Below are 23,928 nucleotides of genomic sequence, written 5' to 3'. Positions count from 1 at the left end.
AACTTAGTTTGGAATGATTCTAAGGAAGCAAGGTTTAAGAAGCTGCAGATCTGAGAGCCATATGTCAGTTGTGTTAATATTTTTGCAGCAAAGACCTGGGAGGCTGCCGGAATATATTGGCCCCCTTTTCCATAGAAAAACCTTATAATAGCTTTGGTAGATCTTTGGGCATTTGCAATTGTCAGGGATGATTGGTGGGTGCTAGAAGAGATAAGAGCCTGGGACTCCAGCCAGCTTTCCGGGATTTATTAGGTCCATTTTACTATTTACACTACAGAGCTCTCAAAAGCATGTCCGGCTCATTCGGTCTCAGTTGCCAAGACTGACCCCTCCTTTCGTTTTCTCCAGCATAACCATTTCCGGAGCCCTCCCCTCTTCCTTCCTCTTTTACGTGAAGAGCTAAACCCCGGAAGTTGCTCCCCCCTCCCTGATTCATTGCTTCCTGACAACCCTTCGTCATCCTCCCCCTCTGACAAGGTGCAGCTGCTTACGATCGGAGGCTTCTCTCTGTATTTCCCCAGCTTTTCCCCCTTCTCAGCCCCCAGTTCCCTGACAGCAATAGTATTTTTAACCTGATAATGCCACAAATCCTTTTCCTGGAAGGTTATACCCAGGTATTTAAAAGATGAAACCTGTTCAATCAGATCAGAAGGTCGGCGGTTCGAATCCCCGTGAGCTCCTGTTGCTCGGTCCCTGCTCCTGCCAACCTAGCAGTTCGAAAGCACGTCAAAGTGCAAGTAGATAAATAGGTACCACTCCAGTGGGAAGGTAAATGGCATTTCCGTGCACTGCTTTGGTTCGCCAGAGGCAGGTTTGTCATGCTGGCCACATGACCCGGAAGCTGTATGCCAGCTCACTTGGCCAATAAAGCGATATGAGTGCCACAACCCCAGAGTCGGTCATGACTGGACCTAATGGTCAGGGGTCCCTTTACCTTTACCTGTTCAATAGGTTGATTGTCAATTCTCCATTTGTGTCTCATTCTTTTTTTAGAGAACACCATAACTTTGGATTTGCTACTCCTGTCCTATTATCATAGTACCATCGAGAGTGTCCTAACCTATAGTATATTATCGTGGTATGGGAGCAGCTCTGAAACGGATAAAAAAGCTTTACAGCGAACAATTAAAATTGCCCAGAACGTTATTGGGCTCCGACTACCAACCCTGGATGAGATCTTCACGTCTCGCATCTTGAAGAAGTCACATAATATTCTGAGAGATCCCACCCACCCTGCTCACAACTTCTTTGAACTATTGCCTTCGGGCAGAAGATATAGGACAATGAAAACACGAACCACACGCCTTCTGAATAGTTTCTATCCAAGAGCTCTGATTGCACTAAATAATGATCTCAGGGCCAGTTGCAAGGTTTAGTAAGTAGGGAGTGGAAGGAATGAGATAGGTTTTAGGTTATGTTATGTTTTTAATAGGTCATGCTATATTCAGGACTATGTTATGTTTTATAGATTATGTCTAAATAGGATGAGAGTTCGGAGATACGTGCAAATGTATATGTGAACCCGGTCTTTGGGTGGGTGTTTGATTTTCGTTGTTGTGTATACTGTGTATATACGGACAATGACAATAAATTTATCTAAATCTAAATCTATAGTTAATTGTTAATTGTTCGGCATTACAATAAACAGTGAAAGATCTTAGAAGTTTTCTTAGGCCTACACAGGAGAAGGAAATTAGAACTGCGTCATCCTCATATAAGAGAACCGGGAGGGGTGCACCAGCCAATTTCTTTCTCCATGTTTCCTACTAAGGAGTTAATATAGAAGTTGAATAAAGTAGGCGCAAGGATGCAGCCTTGTTTAACACCATGGTAGATTTGGATTTCCTTGGATTACTGGCCCTGTCGGTCACACCTAACCTGTACCCGAGTGTTTTCGTATAAACTGTGGATGAGACACAGTAGACGTCTGTCTATGTTTGAGGCGCTTAGTCTTTCCCAAAGCCTATCTTGTGATATTAAATCGAAGGCAGATTTAAAGTCTATGAAAGCTGTGTAGAGAGATCCTCCTTTTCTTGAGGTATATTTTTCCGCAAGATGTTGAAGTACTAGGCCTTGGACTAAAGTTGACCAGTTTGCCCTGAAACCAGGTTGTGCTTCTGTAAGGACATGTTCTCGCTCCATCCAATCCTCAAGTTTACTACATAAGTGGGCAGCATATCGTTTACTGATAATGCTTAGGAGACTAATTGGCCTGTAATTAGCAGGGTCCGATCTGCTCCCTTTCTTGTGTAATGGGATGATGATTGCTAGTCCCCAATCCTCTGGGATGGTAGCCGATTGATCTATGCTGGTGAACAAGGCAGCAAGCAGTGGGGCCCACCAATCAACATTGGCGTTAAGAAGCTCAGGTGAAATATTGTCTGCACCAAGAGCTTTGCCAGGTTTAAGAGATTGAATGAGCCTGCGAGCTTCTTCAGTTGACACCAGGGGCCACTCAGCACTAGTATCACTCAGAGTTAGGGACAGAGCCTGTAGATGTTGGTTAGTTGTGTATAAGGATTGGAAGTATGACTCCCAAACCCCAACAGAGATGGTATATTCCACTTCGGAAGGGGAATCTTGCCATCCTTTTGCAACTATTTCCCCAAAGGTGACTGATTCTCTCCTTCGAGGGGCCACTCTCCCCTTTGGGCCTGAAGCTTTTTCTCTTTAATCAAAGCTTTATAATTTCGTTTAGCTTCAAACCACTCTGAAGGGAGTGAGGGTAGATTGGCAGACCTATAGTTCCTGTATTTTCCCAACAAAGAGCGCTTCAGTGGACTATTTACAGGAACAGAACACGGATCTCGCTTGCTCTCTCATAAACGACTCACAACTCCTACACTGACACACAGAACTCTGAACCTCTGAACTAGCACATTCCAGTTAGTAGGCCATTAATTATCACTCCTTTGAGAGAGCTTGACCAATCATTGAGCTGTCTCCATGTCTCTGTTATCACCAGGCAGACTTCCTCCTTCACATGACCTTTTGGCTGTCTGCCAAACCTTAATTGACTCTGTGTGAGTAGCTGCATGTACACAGTTTCCCAACAACTGATTCATCAGTTTGTCAGTGTACGATTCCAGCCTGGACCAGATGTTTTTTATCAGAAAACAGACCACCTTTAACTTGTTGCTTGGTGATCCTGAGAGGCAGAATGAGGAAAAATCGTTGACATCTATTTTGCTTGTACTCCATGTCTCCTGTAAAAATACAATGTCATAACCTTGAATGAATTTAACAAAGGACAGGTCAGATGCCTTTTTAGGCCAGCCTGCAATATTCCATGTTAGAAGGCTAAAGTCGGCTTTGGCTTTGCTGAAGTCTAGAGAGAAGAAGAGAGCCAGTGTGGTGTAGTGGTTAAGAGCGGTAGTCTTGCAATCTGGTGAACCTGGTTCGCGTCCCCGCTCCTCCACATGCAGCTCCTGGGTGACCTTGGGCTAGTCACGCTTCTTTGAAGTCTCTCAGCCCCACTCACCTCACAGAGTGTTTGTTGTGGGGGAGGAAGGGAAAGGAGATTGTTAGCCGCTTTGAGACTCCTTAGGGTAGTGATAAAGCGGGATATCAAATCCAAACTCTTCTTCTTCTTCTTTGTCAGTTGTCTTCCGGATAACTTTGTTTGCCATTTTTTGTGGCAACTGACTGTCATTTGTTCTGGTGGTATCCTTACACGGAGAGCTGCCCAGGCATTCAATGATTTCGGACGGTGGATGTAAGATGCTCAAATTAGTAGTCATAGGACCTTTGTTTTGCGAGGCCTCCTCCGGAGGATGTTCTGTCTGGTTGAAACCTAGTTCCTCCTCATCTAGATATCTCATTTTAGTTCAAAAGCCCAGAGAGATCTTCTTGGGGGTGGTTTTCCTTTTAGGGGGCGATATACTGCCCTCCCTTATGTGTTGTGCTTTCATAATTAAAGGCGGGTTTATCTCTGCCTTTACCTGGAGGAATAAAAAAATTCCTTCCTGTAGCACCTTAAAGACCAACTAAGTTAGTTCTTGGTATAAGCTTTCGTGTGCATGCACACTTCTTCAGATACATCTGAAGTATGTATCTGAAGAAGTGTGCATGCACACGAAAGCTTATACCAAGAACTAACTTAATTGGTCTTTAAGGTGCTACAGGAAGGAATTTTTTTTATTTTGACTATGGCAGACCAACACGGCTACCTATCTGTAACTTTACCTGGAGGTTATGTGGATAACAATATGCTGAGTTATATTCCTGTGTAGGAATCATTTTGGAGGAAATCTGGCTCTTTTTCAGGTCATCCTCCTTGGAATCATTATATGCGTCTTTCCCAGCCAGTCTGTTTCTTAATGTCTTTCTAGAATTTCAGCTTGGATTGAGGATGGAAATAACCAGAATTGACTTATTAGAGTGTTTTCTTCTGTAGCGAAATTGTCCTTTTGCTCGCTCACAGGGCATTGCAAATCATGTAAGGGTATGCTTTTCCTTTTTAATGTTGGGGTCTCTTGTTTATGATGATCAGACCAGACCTTTTGGGGTTGGCTCTCCTTTTTGGATTTTTCCTGGTCCTCTTCTACCATTGGCTTATCACACTTGGCATCAAAGAGGGGGGGGGGTCAGTGGTACCCTATTTTCAAAGAATCTTAGTATTGCTATCCTTTCCTTTAAGAATAGATGTCTTGATTTGTGGATAAGTTTGGCCAAATTTTGATCTTGAAAGGTGATCATTGCTCATACAGAGTAACCATCATAATGTAAGTACTCTATAGAAACAATATCATTTGGCTTTACTACTCCTGGTAACATATCATATCATTTTGCCTTGTTTAATCCCAACTTTGCCTTTCTCTTTACTGCCCCGTGGGGCAGATTTATTTAAGCTTGGTGTACAGGATGGTGGAAGTAGGTTGTAAAGTTTCTGCCATTGTTTTTTGCGAGTGCGATGGGTTATCTTTGATTTCCTTAGTGTTTTGATATTTTTGATTTTCTTTTTTTTTTGCTTCTGGTTTATGTCTTTGTGACTTCTTGCTGGTTACTGGGTGATTCATATGTGCTGGTTCAGGTAGGTTGCTCATTTGGTCAGTGTCATTTGGCTTTGTGCCTCTTTCTTGAGGTATAAAATTTTCCACTAGAGTCAGAAGTAGCCCATTTGTTACTGCTAGAAATTTTTTCATGCTGGAGGGTCCATGCATATCAAGTGGAACTGGTCCTGAAGATAGCCGTCTCTCTCCTCTGTATGAGTACATTTGGAAGTAACCAGTCAGTTTTTTCCAAGCTCAGAAGGTGGCCTCTGGGTCGTTATATCAGTTATATTTGCCTTATAGGATTTCTCAGCTAAGGCCAGTTCTTGAGCCAGGCTTGTTGGGTAGTTAATATTTTCGGAATCTTGTCGGAGCCCTTTAAGATGAGTTGACCAGTCCAGAACAGTGGAAGGAGGAGGAATGGCCTCATTTAGAATTAACTCATTCAGCTCCCTCTTACTCTCCTCCTTTTGGAGAAAATAATGTGTGATTTTGCTCTGTCTCCTTCGGGGTTCTGGGAAGCTGATTAACGAATCTGGCATGATTCCCAGATCTTTGCAGTTCTTTCTAGTAAGTACCATAATAATTATGATTATTTGTTGGCAGTTTTCAGAAATCAATTATCTCCAAATGTGGCTGCCTTGAATTTACGAGTCCTGCATCAGTGCCATCCAGTAGAAGGGAGCATTTTGGAAACTCTCTGCAGCTGCCACCTGGGCTCGCTCGTCAACAGTTCTGATAATCAAGATGTTTCTCTTCTTTAATTTATAACTAGTATCTTGTAAACTTTGGCTTGACCTTGTGTTTGGCTCTGCCTAGCAAAGTGCTCAGCCCAGCCCAGCCCAGCTTCATGCAGTCTCAGTTTAGGGGAATTAGGAGAATAAAACAATGAGATAAAACATTAAATTAAAACAACAAAATGAAGCACCAAAAGGAGTTAAGAAATAAAATAGAAGAGAGGATAAAACCAAATGCTGCGGGTTGGTTATAGAGCAGAAACTTGCCTTAGAGTTGGCCTTAGAGCTCAAAACCCTACTTCAAACACTTGGCAGTCATCTTCCCCTCCCTTCCTCATCGCTGTCCATGCTTCTTAAGAGTTTGAAAAAGTTTTCCATGCCAGCTTCTGTTTTCATTTAAACTTCACCTTTGGTTTCTTTTCTCTCTTCACAGATCTAGGGGGTCTTGCATATCTGAAGGAATGGATGTGGTGGGCAGGGCTGCTAACTAGTAAGTACTTCCATGCAAGATTTTACTATCTTCACCTACATTTCAACAACTTTGATTATTTCCTTTGCCTTCTTACATGACCTCCAATAGCTCCCAATGAGTTCCTTGGTATTGGTTGTTGTTTAGTTGTGTCCGACTCTTCGTGACCCCATGGATCAGAGCACGCCAGGCACTCCTGCCTTCCACTGCCTCCCGCAGTTTGCTCATACTCCCTGCTGGTAGCTTCCTGAACACTATCCAACCATCTCGTCCTCTGTCGTCCCCTTCTCCTTGTGCCCTCTATCTTTCCCAACATCAGGGTCTATTCCAGGGAGTCTTCTCTTCTCATGAGGTGGCCAAAGTACTGGAGCCTCAGCTTCACAATCTGTCCTTCCAGTGAGCACTCAGGGCTGATTTCCTTAAGAATGAATAGGTTTGATCTTCTTGCAGTCCATGGGACCCTCAAGAGTCTCCTCCAACACCATAATTCAAAAGCATCAATTCTTCAGCGATCAGCCTTCTTTATGGTCCAGCTCTCACTTCCATACATCACTACTGGGAAAACCATAGCTTTTACTATACGGACCTTTGTTGGCAAGGTGCTGTCTCTACTTTTTAAGATGCTGTCTAGGTTTGTCATTGCTCCTTGGTATAAGGAGCTTTATCATAAAGCAGCCTTGCAAATTAAACCATCAGAGTGGCTGAGGCATCTACAAATGGATGGGGTACATCATCATCATCATCATCATCATGTGCATTAATACCAAAGAACACGACTTGAAATAAGCGAAATCCAAGATTCTTCTTTCTATGTAGCTGGAACCCAAAAAAACATGTTTGGCCTTATTTAGGCTTATTAGACTTCGCTTTGCTAGGGTTAGGGTTAGGGTGAATGAACACCGAAAGAACAATCCAAGCTTATTCGTCCTCTTTCTATTGAGATGGAACCAAAACACCTATGCTTGATTTGGGCTGATAACAAACATTTCACTCTGCGATTTTTGAGTGAATGTGCATTCTAACCCCAAAAACACCAATTTGAAATAAACCCAATCAGAGCTTTATCATCTTCTTTTTATGTAGATGGAACCCAAAGCACCTTTTTGCTTTGGTTGGGGGTGATTCTGGTGCACACCCAAAAAACACCATGCAAATTGAAATAAGCCCAATCAAAACTTATTCGTGTTCTTTCTACGCATGTGGAAGCGAAAAGACGGTGTTGTGTTATTTTGGTCTCATTACACACACTTTGCGATTTCTGGGTCAATGTGCATTAACACCAAAGAACACGACTTGAAATAAGCGAAATCCAAGATTCTTCTTTCTATGTAGCTGGAAAACACAACAACCTGATTGGCTTTGTTTAGGCGTATTACACTTCGCTTTGCTATTTGTGGGTGAATGAACACCGAACGAACAATCCAAGCTTATTCGTCCTCTTTCTATTGAGATGGAACCAAAACACCTATGCTTGATTTGGGCTGATAACAAAGCCACTTCCGTCCTCAACAAAGGAGGTGGGGTTGCAGGCTTCACGCCCCCCCCCCCCACACGCGTGGCTGGCTCCAGCCCCATGATAGTTAGGGAATCCCAGTCCACCTTTCACCCCTGGGCCAGCCAATTGCCTGGCGCAGGGGGCGGGGACTCGGCTATTTAACCCGGCTGCAGCCGAGCCCCCTCCTCTTTCTTTCCTTCCCCACAGGTGATTCGGTTTTTTAACTGGTTTACCTGGTTTTGGAATTTTGCTCTGTTTTTCTTTTGGTGCGATCGGCTTCATCTCCGCTCTAGTTACCTTCTTCTGCGGCTGCACCGTCGTTCGCAGGGCTACCAGCGCCCCTTCGGAAATTCCTCCACCGTTTTTTCCTTCTGTTCCACGAGCATCGTCTCCGAAATAGAAAAGCTGAATTTACTTGCGGAGGGGCTTTTCTTCCCCAGCCCGGGTTTAGTTTCAATCCTGTTGGCGGCCTTCCAAGCGGAGTTCTACAAGCGACGGAAAAAGTTTTTCTCAGCCTGCTCTTCGGATCTCCTAGTTCTATTGTTCGCCGCTGAATCGCGGCTCCAGCTGGAGAGCCTTTCTTTTCCAAGCACCGTGTGTGATACTTCTTCATTTGGGAGACTCTGACCCTTCCAGCACCAGCGGGGCTCCGGCAGTTCACAAGGAAGGGTATCGTATTTTCCGTAGCCGTCTCTCTGTATTTCTGAAGCCGTTTCTCTTTGTATTGCCGGGTGGGGGATCCTTCCGCATAGTAGCGTTTTTCGGGGCTTTGGTTCAGTTTTATTCGGCCGTTTCAGCGAGGCGTGGGGACATCTAGCCGGATTTTGGGTGATTTTCGCTGGTTGGGAATCCTGCCGTTTAGTCGCGCTATTTGGGGGCTATTTGGGGCTTTTGTTTAACTTTATTTTGTGGTTTTCCCTGTTTGCTGTGTTTGCTGTTTGGGGCTATTCAGGATTTTGCTTAACTTTATTTTGCATTTTTCCTGTTCGTCGTATTTTGCCGTTTCACGTGTGCCTGGGGAGCTTAAGCCGGAGTTCAGTTTACTGTTGCTAGGCAACGGCCGCCATTTTGGGGCCATGTGCTGAGGCAGCGGCAGCCATTTTTGTGGTGGGCATTTTGAGTGGCCACATGTTGAGGAAGTGGCAGCCATCTTACTAGAGGGCAGCCTCAGCCTTTCATATGGGTGTCTTGCACAACGTTACAACCGCACTAGCGCCCCGCTCAGCTGTGAGTCGGGGGCGGGTCGCTTGAGCCATTAGAATCGAGTTTCTTCTTGCCGCTTTAAGCAATAATTTCCAGGGTTTTTCTACTCTAATAGATCTTTGCTGTCCGGCTGAATAGGTGGCTGCAAGGGCCGTCAACGCTAACACTTAACAGCATACTTGATACTTAACAGCTAACACTTAACAGCAGAGATTAGGGGGAGTTTGCCCACACCTGGGTTAATTTTAAGTTTATTTGTCTCGGTTTAGGGACTGAGGGTGGACTCATCTCTATAATAACAATAAAATAATAAACATAATTAGACGCTCTGGAAAAGAGTGGCAATAAATATATTTGGGAGATAAATACATTAAGGGCATTATATTAGGCATTCTTTGCCACAGCTAGGCATTGCTCAGTTGACTTTCACTTTCCCTTGGCGTACCATCCTGGTCTGGTTCATAGGTGGCAGCCAGCGTAGTTGATACTGAACTGCGCTGTGCGGGTATTGCAACACGAAAATTTATTCAATTAGTTAATCAATTAAGAAATAGTTAATTGATGAAGTAATTTGATAGGTGTACAATTAATTAGATTGCCCGCAAGTTTAATACCAATAATGTTTAAATAAATCAATAATTTATATATTTATTTATATATATATATATAAATTAAATAAATAATTTTTTAAAAAAAATTAATTATAATAAATAAATTAAATTAAATTTACAATAAAATAAAAACAATAAATAAATAAATTTTAAAGAAAATAATTAAAAGTTACTAATAGTGATAAAGAATAAATAACTCAATTGGAGAAGGGTGATAACATTAAAACAGGCGGGTTACTTTGACGCCCCTCTCGGCATGCCTTCCAAAAAGAATCAGCAGGCATCCTCCCGCAAGGGGAGCAAGGAGGTCACCCAAACCGACTCACTGGTACCAGTCATGCCATGCAACCCGCAGGCATTCGCTCAGTTCTTAGAGGCTTTTGAGACCTTCTATAGACAGTGTCGCCCAACAGCCATACCACTCCCAGCGCCACCTCAGCCCTCCCAAGAGTTCATTCCTGACACCTTACCCAGTAATCAGGAGCGCCCTAGTACCTCCGCCTCTGGTCCGGGCATAGCCCCACCGGGACCAGCTGAGGTGTCTCCTCGTATAACTCACTCTCAAGCTGTACTCTCCCTGGGGTCTAATTTTTTTTAAAAATAAATATTTATTAAAGTTTTCACAATATTACATAATGAAAAATAAAAAACAAAAAACAGTTAAAAACAATTCCATCTTTTTGTCACTTATCTTTCATTTACTTGTTTCCCGGACCTCCTCATACCTCCCTTTTTTGTATTCCAGTTCAATTTATTAGTTCAGCAATTCCTTTCCCTCCTTATTTTATCCTGATCTTTAATCTTAATATATTATAGCATTAAATTTTTACCTGTTAAAAATCCAATTTTTTCATATTCTTTTATACCATTACAGCTAGAAACCACTTAACTTCAACATCATTCTAACATTCATTAATTTTGCAATATTTCTGTAAATAGTCTTTAAATTTCTTCCAATCTTCTTCCACCGACTCTTCTCCCTGGTCTCGGATTCTGCCAGTCATTTCAGCCAATTCCATGTAGTCCATCACCTTCATCTGCCATTCTTCCAGGGTAGGTAGTTCTTGTGTCTTCCAATACTTTGCAATAAGTATTCTTGCTGCTGTTGTAGCATACATAAAGAAAGTTCTGTCCTTCTTTAACACCGATTGGCCGACTATGCCCAGGAGAAAGGCCTCTGGTTTCTTCAAGAAGGTATATTTAAATACCCTTTTCAGTTCATTATATATCATTTCCCAGAAAGCCTTAATCCTTGGGCACGTCCACCAAAGGTGAAAGAATGTACCTTCAGTTTCTTTACATTTCCAACATTTATTATCGGGCAAATGATAGATTTTTGCAAGCTTGACTGGGGTTATGTACCACCTGTATATCGTTTTCATAATATTCTCTCTTAAGGCATTACATGCCGTAAATTTCAGACCTGTGGTCCACAACTGTTCCCAGTCAGCAAACATAATGTTATGTCCAACATCTTGTGCCCATTTAATCATAGCAGATTTCACCGTTTCATCCTGAGTATTCCATTTCAACAGCAAGTTATACATCTTTGACAAAGTCTTAGTTTTAGGTTTTAACAGTTCTGTTTCTAATTTTGATTTTTCCACCTGGAAGCCAATTTCTTTGTCCAATTTATATGCCTCCATTATCTGATAATAATGAAGCCAATCTCTCACTTTGTTTTTTAGTTTTTCAAAACTCTGCAATTTCAATCTATCTCCATCTTGTTCCAATATTTCCAATATTTCGGCCATTTGACCTCCATATTGAGCTTTTTCAGGGCTTTCGCTTCAATCGGTGACAGCCACCTTGGGGTTTTATTTTCCAATAAGTCCTTGTATCTTATCCAAACATTAAACAATGCTTTCCTGACAATATGGTTTTTAAATGCTTTATGCGCTTTGACCTTATCATACCACAAATATGCATGCCATCCAAATACGTTGTTAAAACCTTCTAAATCCAAAATGTCTGCGTTTTCAAGAAGCAGCCATTCTTTCAACCAGCAAAAGGCTGCTGATTCATAGTAAAGTTTCAAGTCTGGCAGGGCAAATCCACCTCTTTCCTTTGCATCTGTTAGTATTTTAAATTTTATTCTGGGCTTCTTGCCCTGCCAGACAAATCTAGAAATATCTCTCTGCCACTTCTTGAAACAGTCCATTTTGTCCACAATTTGCAATGTTTGAAACAAAAACAACATTCTAGGCAATACATTCATTTTTATCGCAGAAATAGGGCCTAGCAGTGAAAGCTTCAAATTTGACCAAATTTCCAAATCTTTTTTCACTTCAACCCAGCATTTTTCATAGTTTTCTTTAAATAAATTCCCATTTTTTGTTGTCATGTTGATCCCCAGGTATTTAACTTTCTTAACCACTGTTAAACCTGTCTCATTCTGAAACCTCTCTCTCTCAATTGGTGTTAAATTTTTCTCTAAAACCTTGGTTTTTGACTTATTCAATTTAAACCCTGCAACCTGACCAAATTCTTGAATCAGTTCTAAAACTCTTTTAGTACTAGATTCTGGCTCCTGTAACGTCAATACTAAGTCATCTGCAAATGCTCTCAATTTGTACTGTTTGGCTCTGACCTGTATACGTTTAATCAACTGGTCCCTTCTTATCATATTCAGCAAAACCTCCAGGACCGATATAAAAAGCAATGGGGAGATTGGGCAACCTTGTCGTGTCCCTTTTTCTATCTTAACTTCCTCCGTCACCACATTATTTACAATCAATTTAGCCTTTTGTTCAGAATATATTGCACTTATACCATTTTCAAAGCCTTGGCCTACCCCCATACCCTGTAATTTTTTACCCATAAAAATCCAAGAAATGTTGTCAAAGGCTTTCTCCGCGTCCCCAAAAATTAAAACTGCCTTAGTGTTTATATTCACTTGTAATTTTTCTAAAATATTAATTATGTTTCTCACATTATCAGATAGATGTCTTCCTGGGAGAAAGCCTGCTAGGTCCTTATGTATCTCTTCCACTAAAACTATTTTTAATCTTTTAGCTAAAATATCTGCAAAAATTTTGTAATCCACATTAAGCAATGATATGGGGCAATAGTTCTTAAGCTGCGTCTTTTCAGTCTCTATTTTCGGTACAAGTGTGATATATGCTTCTTTCCACGACTCTGGTGCCCTTTCCCCCTCCATTATTTCATTACAGACCTCTTTCAAAGGTTGTACTAGCCATTCTTTTAAAGATCTGTAGTATCTAGAAGTCAGTCCATCCGGTCCTGGAGATTTACCCAATTGCATATTCTGAATGGCACCTTCTATCTCCTGTTCAGTTATTTTGTAATTCAACATTAATTTATTTTCTTGAGAGATTTTTTGTAATCCATTTGTTTTCAAAAATCGATCTACGTCAGTTTCTTTCTGTGGCCCTTGTGTATATAGTTGTTTAAAGTACCTCTGGAAACAATTTCTAATCTCAGCTGGGTTCTGTATATTCTTTCCTTCCACTTCTAAATTTGTAACTGTATTTAATTTTTGTCTTTTTTTCATTTGCCAAGCCAGCAATTTCCCACATTTATTAGCCGACTCGAATGTCTTTTGTCTCATTTGTTTAATTTTCCATTCTATCTCCTGATTCATCATTTTCATATATTGCACTTGATATAACTTTACAGTGGTGCCCCGCAAGACGAATGCCTCGCAAGACGGAAAACTCGCTAGACGAAAGAGTTTTCCGTTTTGGAGGTGCTTCGCAAAATGAATTTCCTATGGGCTTGCTTCGCAAGAAGACAATGTCTTGCGAGTTCCTGCTGGTTTTTTTCCCTTCCCCCCCTTTTTCTAAGCCGCTAAGCCGCTTATCAGCTGATCCGATCAGCAGATAAGCCGCTAAAAGCCGCTAATAGCGCTAATAGCGCTAATCCGCTAATCACAGAACGGATTCTTTTCGCCTTGCAAGGCACCACTGTATTTCTCTCAAAATCTCTTGAGACTTTGGTTTTGTTCTCAATTTTTTTTCACTTTCCTTTATTTTCTCCAAAATTTTATCCTTCTTCTCATTTTGGATTCTCTCCTTTAATACATTCTGTTGTATCAGGAACCCTCTCATAACCGCTTTACTTGCGTCCCAGATTACTCTTTTTTCCACATTGGTGTTCATATTTATCTCAAAATAGTCCTTCAAGGTTTTTTGGGCCTTCTTAAGCACTTCTTCATCTCTAAATAAGGTGTCATTCATCCTCCATCTAAAGGAGCCAGTTGGTATTCGTTTCATTTCCATCTTAACAGCATTATGGTCGGAGCATGTTTTTGGGCAGATTTCCACTTTTCTTGTCTTTGGTGCCATTCCTCTAGTTACCCATATTTGGTCAATTCTTGTCCATGTCATATTGGCTTCAGAGAAGAAGGTTCCTTCTTTAGCCATGGGGTTCTTTGTTCTCCAAATATCAACTAAGTCCAAGTTGTCTGTCATCTCAAAGAAAGTTTTCGGTAGTCTACCATCCTTAGTGACTACCTGTCTTTGTGCCTTGTCCATATGTGTAGATACCACTCCATTCATGTCTCCCATCAAAATCACATTATAATCCAGATAGTCCCTCAAGGTCTCATGCAGCTTTTTAAAGAAATCAGATTTCCCCTCATTTGGTGCATAAATTCCTACTATCAAAATTTTTTCTCCTTGTATTTGAATTTCAATTGCCACAAATCTTCCTTGGTCATCTTTAAAAATAAATTTTGGTAATAATCTGTCCTTTGCATATATCACAACCCCTCTTTTTTTAACCTTGTCCAATGAAATGAACTCCTGACCAAGTCTTTTATTAGTCAATAGTTTCCTGTGTAACCTTGTTATATGTGTTTCTTGTAAACAAATCAAGTCCAATTGTTCCTTTTTTAATAAATGAAACACAGATCTCCTTTTCTGAGGGGAGTTCAAACCATTACAATTCCAGCTTAATAGTTGCAGAGCCATGATGTAGTTACTTTACTTCTCCTCCAACTGCACCCAGTGCCTGTTCCTGTTCTGTCGGTGGTATCACCTTCTTCAGGCGATCTTTTAGTTCCGGAGGTAAATCTGGTATGTCTAAAGTTTCACTTACAAGTGCTCTTAGGTCTCCTGTAGCTTTCTTCTGCAGGTCTTCTCCGTGGTCTCTCCAAAATTTATCTTTGTCATCTTCTGATCTTATTTTTATCTTCATCCCTTTATAACTGAAGGATAGGCCTTGGGAAATTCCCACCTAAAAATGATTCCGTTGCTTCTCAACAGGGCGACCAAATCTCTGTAATTGGACCTAAGGTCCAAAAGATGCTTCGGAATATCCTTAAATATTTCCACTTTTGACTGATGCATTTCCAAGGTCTTCTGGAAATGCAGACTCAAGATTTTGTCCCTCTCCTCTTTAGTTCGGAGGGTGATCAAACAGTCTCTCACCCTGTTCTTCCTCCCTCCTTTTCCAAGCCTGAAAGCTCTCACTATCTTGAAGCTATCCTTCCCCAAATCTGGGTTCCAAAAGTCTGCAAATTCCTGCGTAAGAAATTCAATCAAATTGTCTTTCTCCAATTCAGGTACTTCAAGTTGTTTGTGCAACTGTGGTATCTTCTCTTCTACAACAGTGGCTGTAGCAGCTGCAATTTCCTTAGCCTCCTCGGCTGTCTTTCGTGTCAAGGTAGATTCCTACAGTAATTTCTGAAAAGTTTCTGTATTATTATTTACCTTCTGTCCCAAATTATTAATACTTGCGGTGTTTTGATCAATTTTGCCCGATGCCTCGGCTACTTGTTTACTTATTCTTTCCAAAGATTCATTAATTTTAGCTAGTGCCTGAGCCAGGGCATCGTCAACTGCCATACCTTTAGGTTTAGGTTGTGCAGATGGGGCTGCTATTGGTAAACCAGCAGGGCCAGATGTTGATGCTCTTCTTTGCAGCCCACTGTCTGTACGAAATACTCTGCCAGACCTCGTTGTTTGTGACAAGTCTATCTTCTCTTTCCCATCTGCCATAACCCTCAAGATATAGCCCAAGGTCAATCTCACACTCAAAGCCAAAGTTGTTTTGAAATGGAAAATTCCCTTTGGCCCAGCTGGTGTTGTAACAATTTCAAACTTCCTCTAGGGGGACACAGTAACAGTCAAAAATGTCTTTAAGTACTTAACTTTCCCCTTTCGTCCCCCAATTCACAAAAGAGACAACAGTTTCTATCTCAGTTGTTGCTTGTTACTTTAAAACCAGGAGAAGCCAGTCAGAAATATTGTATTCTACTTGTATCTCAGCTGCAGAGTTAACTGTCAAAAAGTACTTTCAACCAAAGCGCGATTCTCAATACGGCTTTCTTACTGTCACTGGGAACCCGTTCCAGGGTTTTAAGCAGTGGATTTTAGCTCCTCTTCCTCTCTTTTTTTAGCAGGGAAATAACATTCAAATCTTTGCCCCCCTCCTCCCCTGCAATCAAGGGGGGAAATCACTGTTTTGATGCTTGAATTATAATCCTTTTCCAACGTCTTTTAAAGCTTCCGCTTTCGAGTTCATTGCTTTACTCCATTTACAAGAACGGAAGGCAGACTTCCTGTTTATACCTCTCCGCTTCGGTGCCAAATTATTCATACAATTTGTAAAGTTCCTTTAATTCTGAAGTTAGCCTACTCACGGATCGTTGCTTTACAGCCAAATTGCCCCAGGAAAAAGGCAGCGCTCTCCGGTAACGGCTACGCGGCTTCGCTCCACGGAAGAAGCAATTAACTCACAGCACTGTGCCACTTCCCCGCTCCGCTCCAGAGCCCGTTGCTGGGTTCCTTTGCCAGTTGGGGGGGTGCAAACGGTGCCCGCCGAGTCCCACGGTCACAGGCTTCCCCCGCCTGTGATTTTTGAAGGGTCCCCGCTGCACCGTAGCGGTACAGACCCAATTTCCGCAGAGCCGGTTCCCTCCAAGTCAGAGGGAATCTGCCATTACCGATGGCGCCACCCCGGAAGTCCCCTGGGGTCTAATTCTGGTTTCTCTGGCGGTGGGGCACCTCCCGGGAGATCTGACAGCAGTAATTCCCAGCAGGACATAGGTGTGCCCAGTGTTTTTCAGGACTCATCCCAGCAGCTTGCAATTACGGAAGGGGACTCCGGATCGTCTTATGAGGAGGAAAAACAGGGACGCCAGGACACCACCATGGCCGCTGCTCAGGCCGTTGCAGTGGCTGAACAGCAGGGTGGAAAAAGGAAGTCCAAGAGGAAACACACTTCTAAGAAAGGCAAGAAGAGCAGGAAGTCGGATTCCGAGGACGAGTCAGGTACCTCTTATTCTGATTCCGATAGTGACGCGCCCATGGAGAACTACTGGGGCCTTGGGAAAGATATCTCTGGGCTTCCACTGTGGGTACACGAAAGGAGGACGAATTCCCACCGTAAGTCATTCAACGGGACCCTGGAATGGGGGGGGGGGTCATTGGTGGAAGATGTAAAAACATCCACCAATGTGTCCACTGATTTTATACTCGGGAACCACTTATCCCATAGGAAGAGGACCAAAATTCTCGATGGGGACTACATTGATATTTTCACTCTCCTCCCACCGACTAAAGTGACATGTAAAGGAGAGAAAAAACTGTCTTATGGGAAACGGAGGTAAAGGACTCCCAGGGCGGAACGCACTAGACTCCATTTGAGGATCTCTCCCTCAGACTCCTCAGACTCCATTTGAGGATCTCTCCCTCATTACAGTTGATCAGGTATATGAAGACGAGCAGCAAAGTCAGTCCTCAGGGAATGTGCAGGCGACCTTGGAACGGACAGCTCACGGAAGAACCCCGACCAAACCTAAGAGGAGGCGTGTAGTGGTGATAGGGGATTCCCTACTGAGGGGAACAGAAGCAGTGATCTGTGGGCCTGACAAGATGTCTCGGGAAGTGTGCTGTCTCCCTGGGGCTAAGATCCAAGATGTAACTGAACGACTGCAAGGAATCATAAAACCCACTGACGAATACCCCTTCCTCTTGGTTCATGTGGGAACCAATGACACTGCAAGCAATAGCCTCCAGAAGATCAAAAGTGACTACGAGGCTCTCGGCAGGAAATTGAAGCAACTAAATGCACAAATTGTCATCTCATCTGTCCTCCCAGTTGAACGACATGGCCCAGGGAGAGAGGGAAAAATCGTGGAAGTGAACAGCTGGCTTCGCAAATGGTGTAAACAGGAACGGTTTGGATTCTTAGATCACGGACTGCAGTTTCTTGAAGATGGACTTCTGGCAAGTGATGGGCTGCACCTCACAACGGTTGGGAGAAATGTTTTTGCCAAAAATCTCAGAAACCTCATCAGGAGGGCTTTAAACTGACTAATGTGGGGGAGGGAGACAGTGCTCCTGAAGGTAGGAGTCTATCAGTAGATGAAGATGATCATCCAAATGACATAGACCAAAGGGAGCAAACAGCACGCAGACCTAGTGATGGGAGGAAAAAATCCTTAAATAAGAGACACGGGGGAATGATTAATGGACTTCAATGTCTGTACACTAATGCGCAAAGCATGGGAAATAAACAAGATGAGCTTGAGCTCTTGGTACAGCAAACTAAATATGACATAATAGGCATCACTGAAACCTGGTGGGATAAATCGCACGATTGGAATGTAATAATGGGGGGATACAATCTATTTCAGAGAAACAGACCAGACAAGAAAGGAGGAGGAGTGGCGTTATATGTCAGGGATGTGTATACCTGTGAAGAGATCCAAGATTTAGAACCTCAAAGCCAATGTGAGAGCATTTGGGTCAAATTAAGGGAGAGAAGAATAACAGAGATCTCATTGTGGGAGTTTACTATAGATCCCCAAGCCAAACGGAGGACATAGACGATGCCTTCCTGGAACAGATGGCCAAGCATGCAAAAGGAAGGGAGATAGTAGTAATGGGGGACTTCAATTACCCGGATATTTGTTGGATGTCAAACTCAGCCAAGAGCATAAGGTCAAACAGATTCCTCACTGGCCTTGCAGACAACTTCATTGTCCAGAAAGTGGGAGAAGCAACAAGAGGAACAGCCATTTTAGATCTGGTCCTAACCAATGTTGATGACCTGGTTAGTGGGGTAGAAGTGGAAGGATCATTAGGCGCGAGTGATCATGCTCTTCTGAAGTTTACTATACAGCGGATAGGAGCAGCCAAGCATACTAGGACTCAATTTCTTGACTTTAAGAAAGCCGACTTCATAAAACTTAGGGAAGTGCTGGGTGAGATCCCATGGACAGTAATACTAAAAGGAAAGGGAGTTCATGATGGCTGGGAGTTTGTTAAGAGGGAGATAGTAAAAGCACAACGTCAGGCAATACCAATGAGACGGAAAAATGGAAGGTGCTTAAAGAAGCCAGGGTGGCTATCTAAAGAACTTTTAACTGAGTTAAGATTAAAAAAGGATGTGTACAAAAAAATGGAAAAGAGGGGAAACCACCAAAGAGGAATTCAAAAAAATAGCCAGCACGTGTAGACACAAAGTCAGAAAAGCTAAAGCACAGAATGAACTCAGGCTGGCTAGAGAGGTTAAAAGCAACAAAAAAGGCTTTTATGGGTATGTTCGTAGCAAAAGGAAGAACAAAGAAACAGTGGGGTCACTCAGAGGAGAAAATGGTGAAATGCAAACAGGGGACACAGAAAGGGCTGAACTCCTCAATGCCTTCTTTGCCTCAGTCTTCTCCGATAAAGAAAACAATGCCCTACCTGAAGAATTTGGAGCAAATGATTCAGCAAAGGAAACACAGCCCAGAATAACTAAGGAGATAGTACAAGAATACTTGGCTAGTTTAGATGTATTCAAGTCTCCAGGGCCAGATGAACTGCATCCAAGAGTATTAAAAGAACTGGCAGATGTGATCTCAGAACCACTGGCAGTCATCTTTGAGAATTCCTGGAGAACAGGCGAAGTCCCGGCAGACTGGAGGAGGGCAAATGTTGTCCCTATTTTCAAAAAGGGGAAAAGAGAGGACCCAAATAATTATCGCCCAGTCAGTCTGACATCAATACCAGGGAAGATTCTGGAGCAGATCATTAAGCAAACAGTCTGTGAGCACCTAGAAAGGAATGCTGTGATCACCAATAGTCAGCATGGATTTCTGAAAAATAAGTCATGTCAGACTAACCTGATCTCATTTTTTGACAGAATTACAAGCCTGGTAGATGAAGGGAACGCAGTGGATGTAGCCTACCTTGATTTCAGCAAGGCATTCGACAAGGTGCCCCATGATATTCTTGTAAAGAATCTGGTAAAATGTGGTCTTGACTATGCTACCACTCAGTGGATTTGTAACTGGCTGACTGACCGAACCCAAAGGGTTCTCATCAATGGTTCCTCTTCATCCTGGAGAAGAGTGACTAGTGGGGTGCCACAGGGTTCTGTCTTGGGCCCGGTCTTATTCAACATCTTTATCAACGACTTGGATGATGGACTCAAGGGCATCCTGATCAAATTTGCAGATGACACCAAACTGGGAGGGGTGGCTAACACCCCAGAGGACAGGATCACACTTCAAAACGACCTTGACAGATTAGAGAACTGGGCAAAAACAAACAAGATGAATTTTAACAGGGAGAAATGTAAAGTATTGCACTTGGGCAAAAAAAATGAGAGGCACAAATACAAGATGGGGGACACCTGGCTTGAGAGCAGTACATGTGAAAAGGATCTAGGAGTCTTGGTTGACCACAAACTTGACATGAGCCAACAGTGTGACGCGGCAGCTAAAAAAGCCAATGCAATTCTGGGCCTCATCAATAGGAGTATAGCATCTAGATCAAGGGAAGTAATAGTGCCACTGTATTCTGCTCTGGTCAGACCTCACCTGGAGTACTGTGTCCAGTTCTGGGCACCACAGTTCAAGAAGGACACTGACAAACTGGAATGTGTGCAGAGGAGGGCAACCAAAATGGTCAAAGGCCTGGAAACGATGCCTTATGAGGAACGGCTAAGGGAGCTGGGCATGTTTAGCCTGGAGAAGAGGAGGTTAAGGGGTGATATGATAGCCATGTTCAAATATATAAAAGGATGTCACATAGAGGAGGGAGAAAGGTTTTCTGCTGCTCCAGAGAAGCGGACACGGAGCAATGGATCCAAACTACAAGAAAGAAGATTCCACCTAAACATTAGGAAGAACTTCCTGACAGTAAGAGCTGTTCGACAGTGGAATTTGCTGCCAAGGAGTGTGGTGGAGTCTCCTACTTTGGAGGTCTTTAAGCAGAGGCTTGACAACCATATGTCAGGAGTGCTCTGATGGTGTTTCCTGCTTGGCAGGGGGTTGGACTCAATGGCCCTTGTGGTCTCTTCCAACTCTATGATTCTATGATTCTATGATTCTATGATTCTATGATTCACTTTCGAGAACTGGCTGGATGGTTACCAGGTCTTTATGGGGGTGGTTTCTGCGGCTTATCCTAAGCGTGCGATGCACCTCATAGTGCACATGGCACATGTTAGAAGGGCCTTCGAGCTTGTGGGGGAGAAAGCTGCCTTATCTTATGACGAGGACTTTCATAGAAATGCATCACTTCTGCCATCCACTCGCTGGGACCTGAGGGACCAGAACCATTGGATGGAACACGTAGGTCCTTATGTTGAAAAGAAAGCTCAAGATACTCCTAAAATGGGTAAGGTGGAACAAAAACATCGTCGACAATGCTGGGACTTCAACAGGGGGGGCTCTTCCCGACCCGCGTGTAAGTATGCCCACGAATGTGAAAAGTGCCTCGGTAGTCACCCAGGTTCTGCTTGCATCAAAGGAAGGCAGCCCTTTCGGGGGGCAGGGGGTACTCACACCAGGGTTCTAGGTGTACCTTCGGACACCCCCAGGGGACAGCCGGGATCCGCCAGTAACGGGACCCTTGGGTTAGCTTACACTCCTATTAAATTACACCCATTAAAAGCCCTCTTAGATTTATACCCCAATAAGACATCAGCCAGGTACCTCTGGGAGGGATTTTCCTCGGGTTTTATAATTCCAGTCACCTTCCCACCCAACTCAGGGGATCCCCCCAACCAAAAATCAGTGAGAGAAATGCCTGAGATTGCCAGAAAGAAAATCAAAAAAGAAATAGTGGCTGGGAGGGTGGCTGGCCCCCTTAGCCAGCCTCCTATCGAAGGATTACACGTCTCTCCCCTCGGCATAGTTCCCAAAAAGGCCCCTGGGGAGTTTCGCATGATCCATAATCTCTCATATCCAAGGGGTGGTTCGGTTAACGATGCCATACCGCAAGAGCTTTGCTCCGTAAAATATGCGTCATTCGACCAGGCGGTTAAACTAATCCGGAGGTTTGGAAAAGGGGCCCTGCTAGCCAAATGTGATATAGAATCAGCCTTCCGCCTCCTCCCAGTGCACCCTGAGGATTTTCGCTGGTTGGGATTCAGATTTGAAGGGTCTTACTTTATCGACAAAGCCATGCCTATGGGTTGTTCTGTGGCCTGTGCGGCCTTCGAAGCTTTCAGTACTTTCTTGGATTGGGCGCTTCGATTCAAAACGGGCGCCAGTGGGGTGTCGCATTACCTCGATGATTTTATTCTCGTTGCAGCTACAGAATCCCATTGCACCAATTTGCTGACTTCGTTTATCTCCCTAGCTGATGAACTCGGTGTTCCATTGGCAGCAGATAAAACAGAAGGCCCCACCACCAAAATGGTGTATCTAGGCATTGAACTGGATACAGTAGAGCAGTCTTCCAGGTTGCCAAGCGAAAAATTAGTCGCTCTTAAGGAATTGATTCAACAGCTTCTCCCGCTAAAAAAAATTACCCTTAGACAAATCCAGTCTCTTTTAGGGCATCTAAATTTTGCTTGCCACGTGGTATCTCCGGGGCGCCCCTTTTGTGCTCACTTAGCTAGGTTGTCGGCTGGCCTGCGCGTCCCTCAACATAGGGTATGCCTATCCAGTGCGGTGAAATCTGACCTGAGGGTATGGCTCCACTTTTTGGGCAGCTATAACAGTATATCCCTCTGGCAAGACACTTTGTTGCTTCACGCGGATTTTCAGGTAGAGTCCGACGCATCCGGCTCGCTTGGATTTGGGGTCTACTTCAAGGGTCAGTGGTGTGCCCAACGCTGGCCCCCTGAGTGGCAAGGGAAACCCATCACTAGGGACCTCACTTTTTTAGAATTCTTTCCCATAGTAGTGGCAGTTCACTTATGGGGGGAGGTATTCAGTAACCACAGGGTGTGCTTCTGGACCGACAATCAGGCAGTAGTAGCGGTCCTTTCAACCCAGTCCTCACACTCTCCAAGGGTGGGTAGCCTTCTACGTTCCTTTGTCCTGCTGTGTCTCCAAAGTAACATCTATTTCTCAGCCAAGTTTGTGCCGGGCATTAACAATAACATCGCGGATGCTCTGTCTCGTTTCCAGATGGATCGCTTTCGCGCATTAGCGCCAGAGGCACAGCAATTGCCGCAGCCTTTCCCGGAGCATCTATGGAGTCTTGGGAACAAGAAATTTTGAAGGGAGTATTGGCTTCTCTGGCGCCATCCACTCAGAGAACATATGCAAAGGCCTGGGCAGACTTTATAAACTTTTGGAACAAAGCAGGCAACCCGAATGCCGCAGCCCCACCCACAAAGCGGGAGGCGCTTAAATACTTATTACACCTAAAAAACCTTCTTCTCTAAAGCAGTCTATTCCACAGACCTATGTGCAGACTTTGTAGTGCGCAAAGTGCTGGAAGGATGGCGCAGGCTAGAGCCCCCCAGCAAGGACAAAAGGAAGCCCATCACATTCGATATCCTTAGCCAAATTCACAGGAAATTGAGAACCATATGCTGGTCAAAATTCGAGGCCCGGTTATTTTCTGCAGCATATTCCATCGCATTCTTTGGTGCACTTCGGATAGGGGAGGTGGTATGCGAGGGAGGCCCGGATAATGTGCATCGGGGCATATTGTTGCAGGACCTGACCCTCTCACGTGCAGACCTGATTGTGCAAGTCCGTAGTTCTAAGACCGACCAGCAAGGTAAAGGGGCCCTAATTATATTATTACCAACAGGGAAAGCAAGGCCTTGCCCGGTAAAAGATACCAGGCGCTTCCTATATCTGAGACCTAGGTTGCCCGGGCCTTTTCTAATCCATAACGATGGTACTCCCCTGACTAGGCACCAGTTTACACGGGTGATGCGGATGGCAATCGCGGCCTGCGGCTTCAATGCAGCAGAATTTGCAGCTCATTCCTTCAGGATTGGGGCGGCTACTACTGCCGTACATATGGGTCTCTCGGCTGAAAGAATTAAGGACATGGGGCGATGGAAATCCGATGCGTACAAGACTTATGTTAGAAAGACTCGATAAACCTGATGCTTACAGGACCTATGAATTAAAGACCTAATCACTAATTTTCCCTTATCGTTTCATTTCCCTCCTAGGAGACACAAGAATTCTGATATAATAAATAATAATAATAATAATAATAATAATAATAATAATAATAATAATAATAATAATAATAATAATAATAAT

The sequence above is a fragment of the Podarcis bocagei genome, assembly GCF_964188305.1.
Source record: "Podarcis bocagei genome assembly, chromosome: W".
In the NCBI taxonomy this organism is placed as follows: Eukaryota; Metazoa; Chordata; class Lepidosauria; order Squamata; family Lacertidae; genus Podarcis; species Podarcis bocagei.
Note: the sequence above shows the minus strand (reverse complement) of the source record.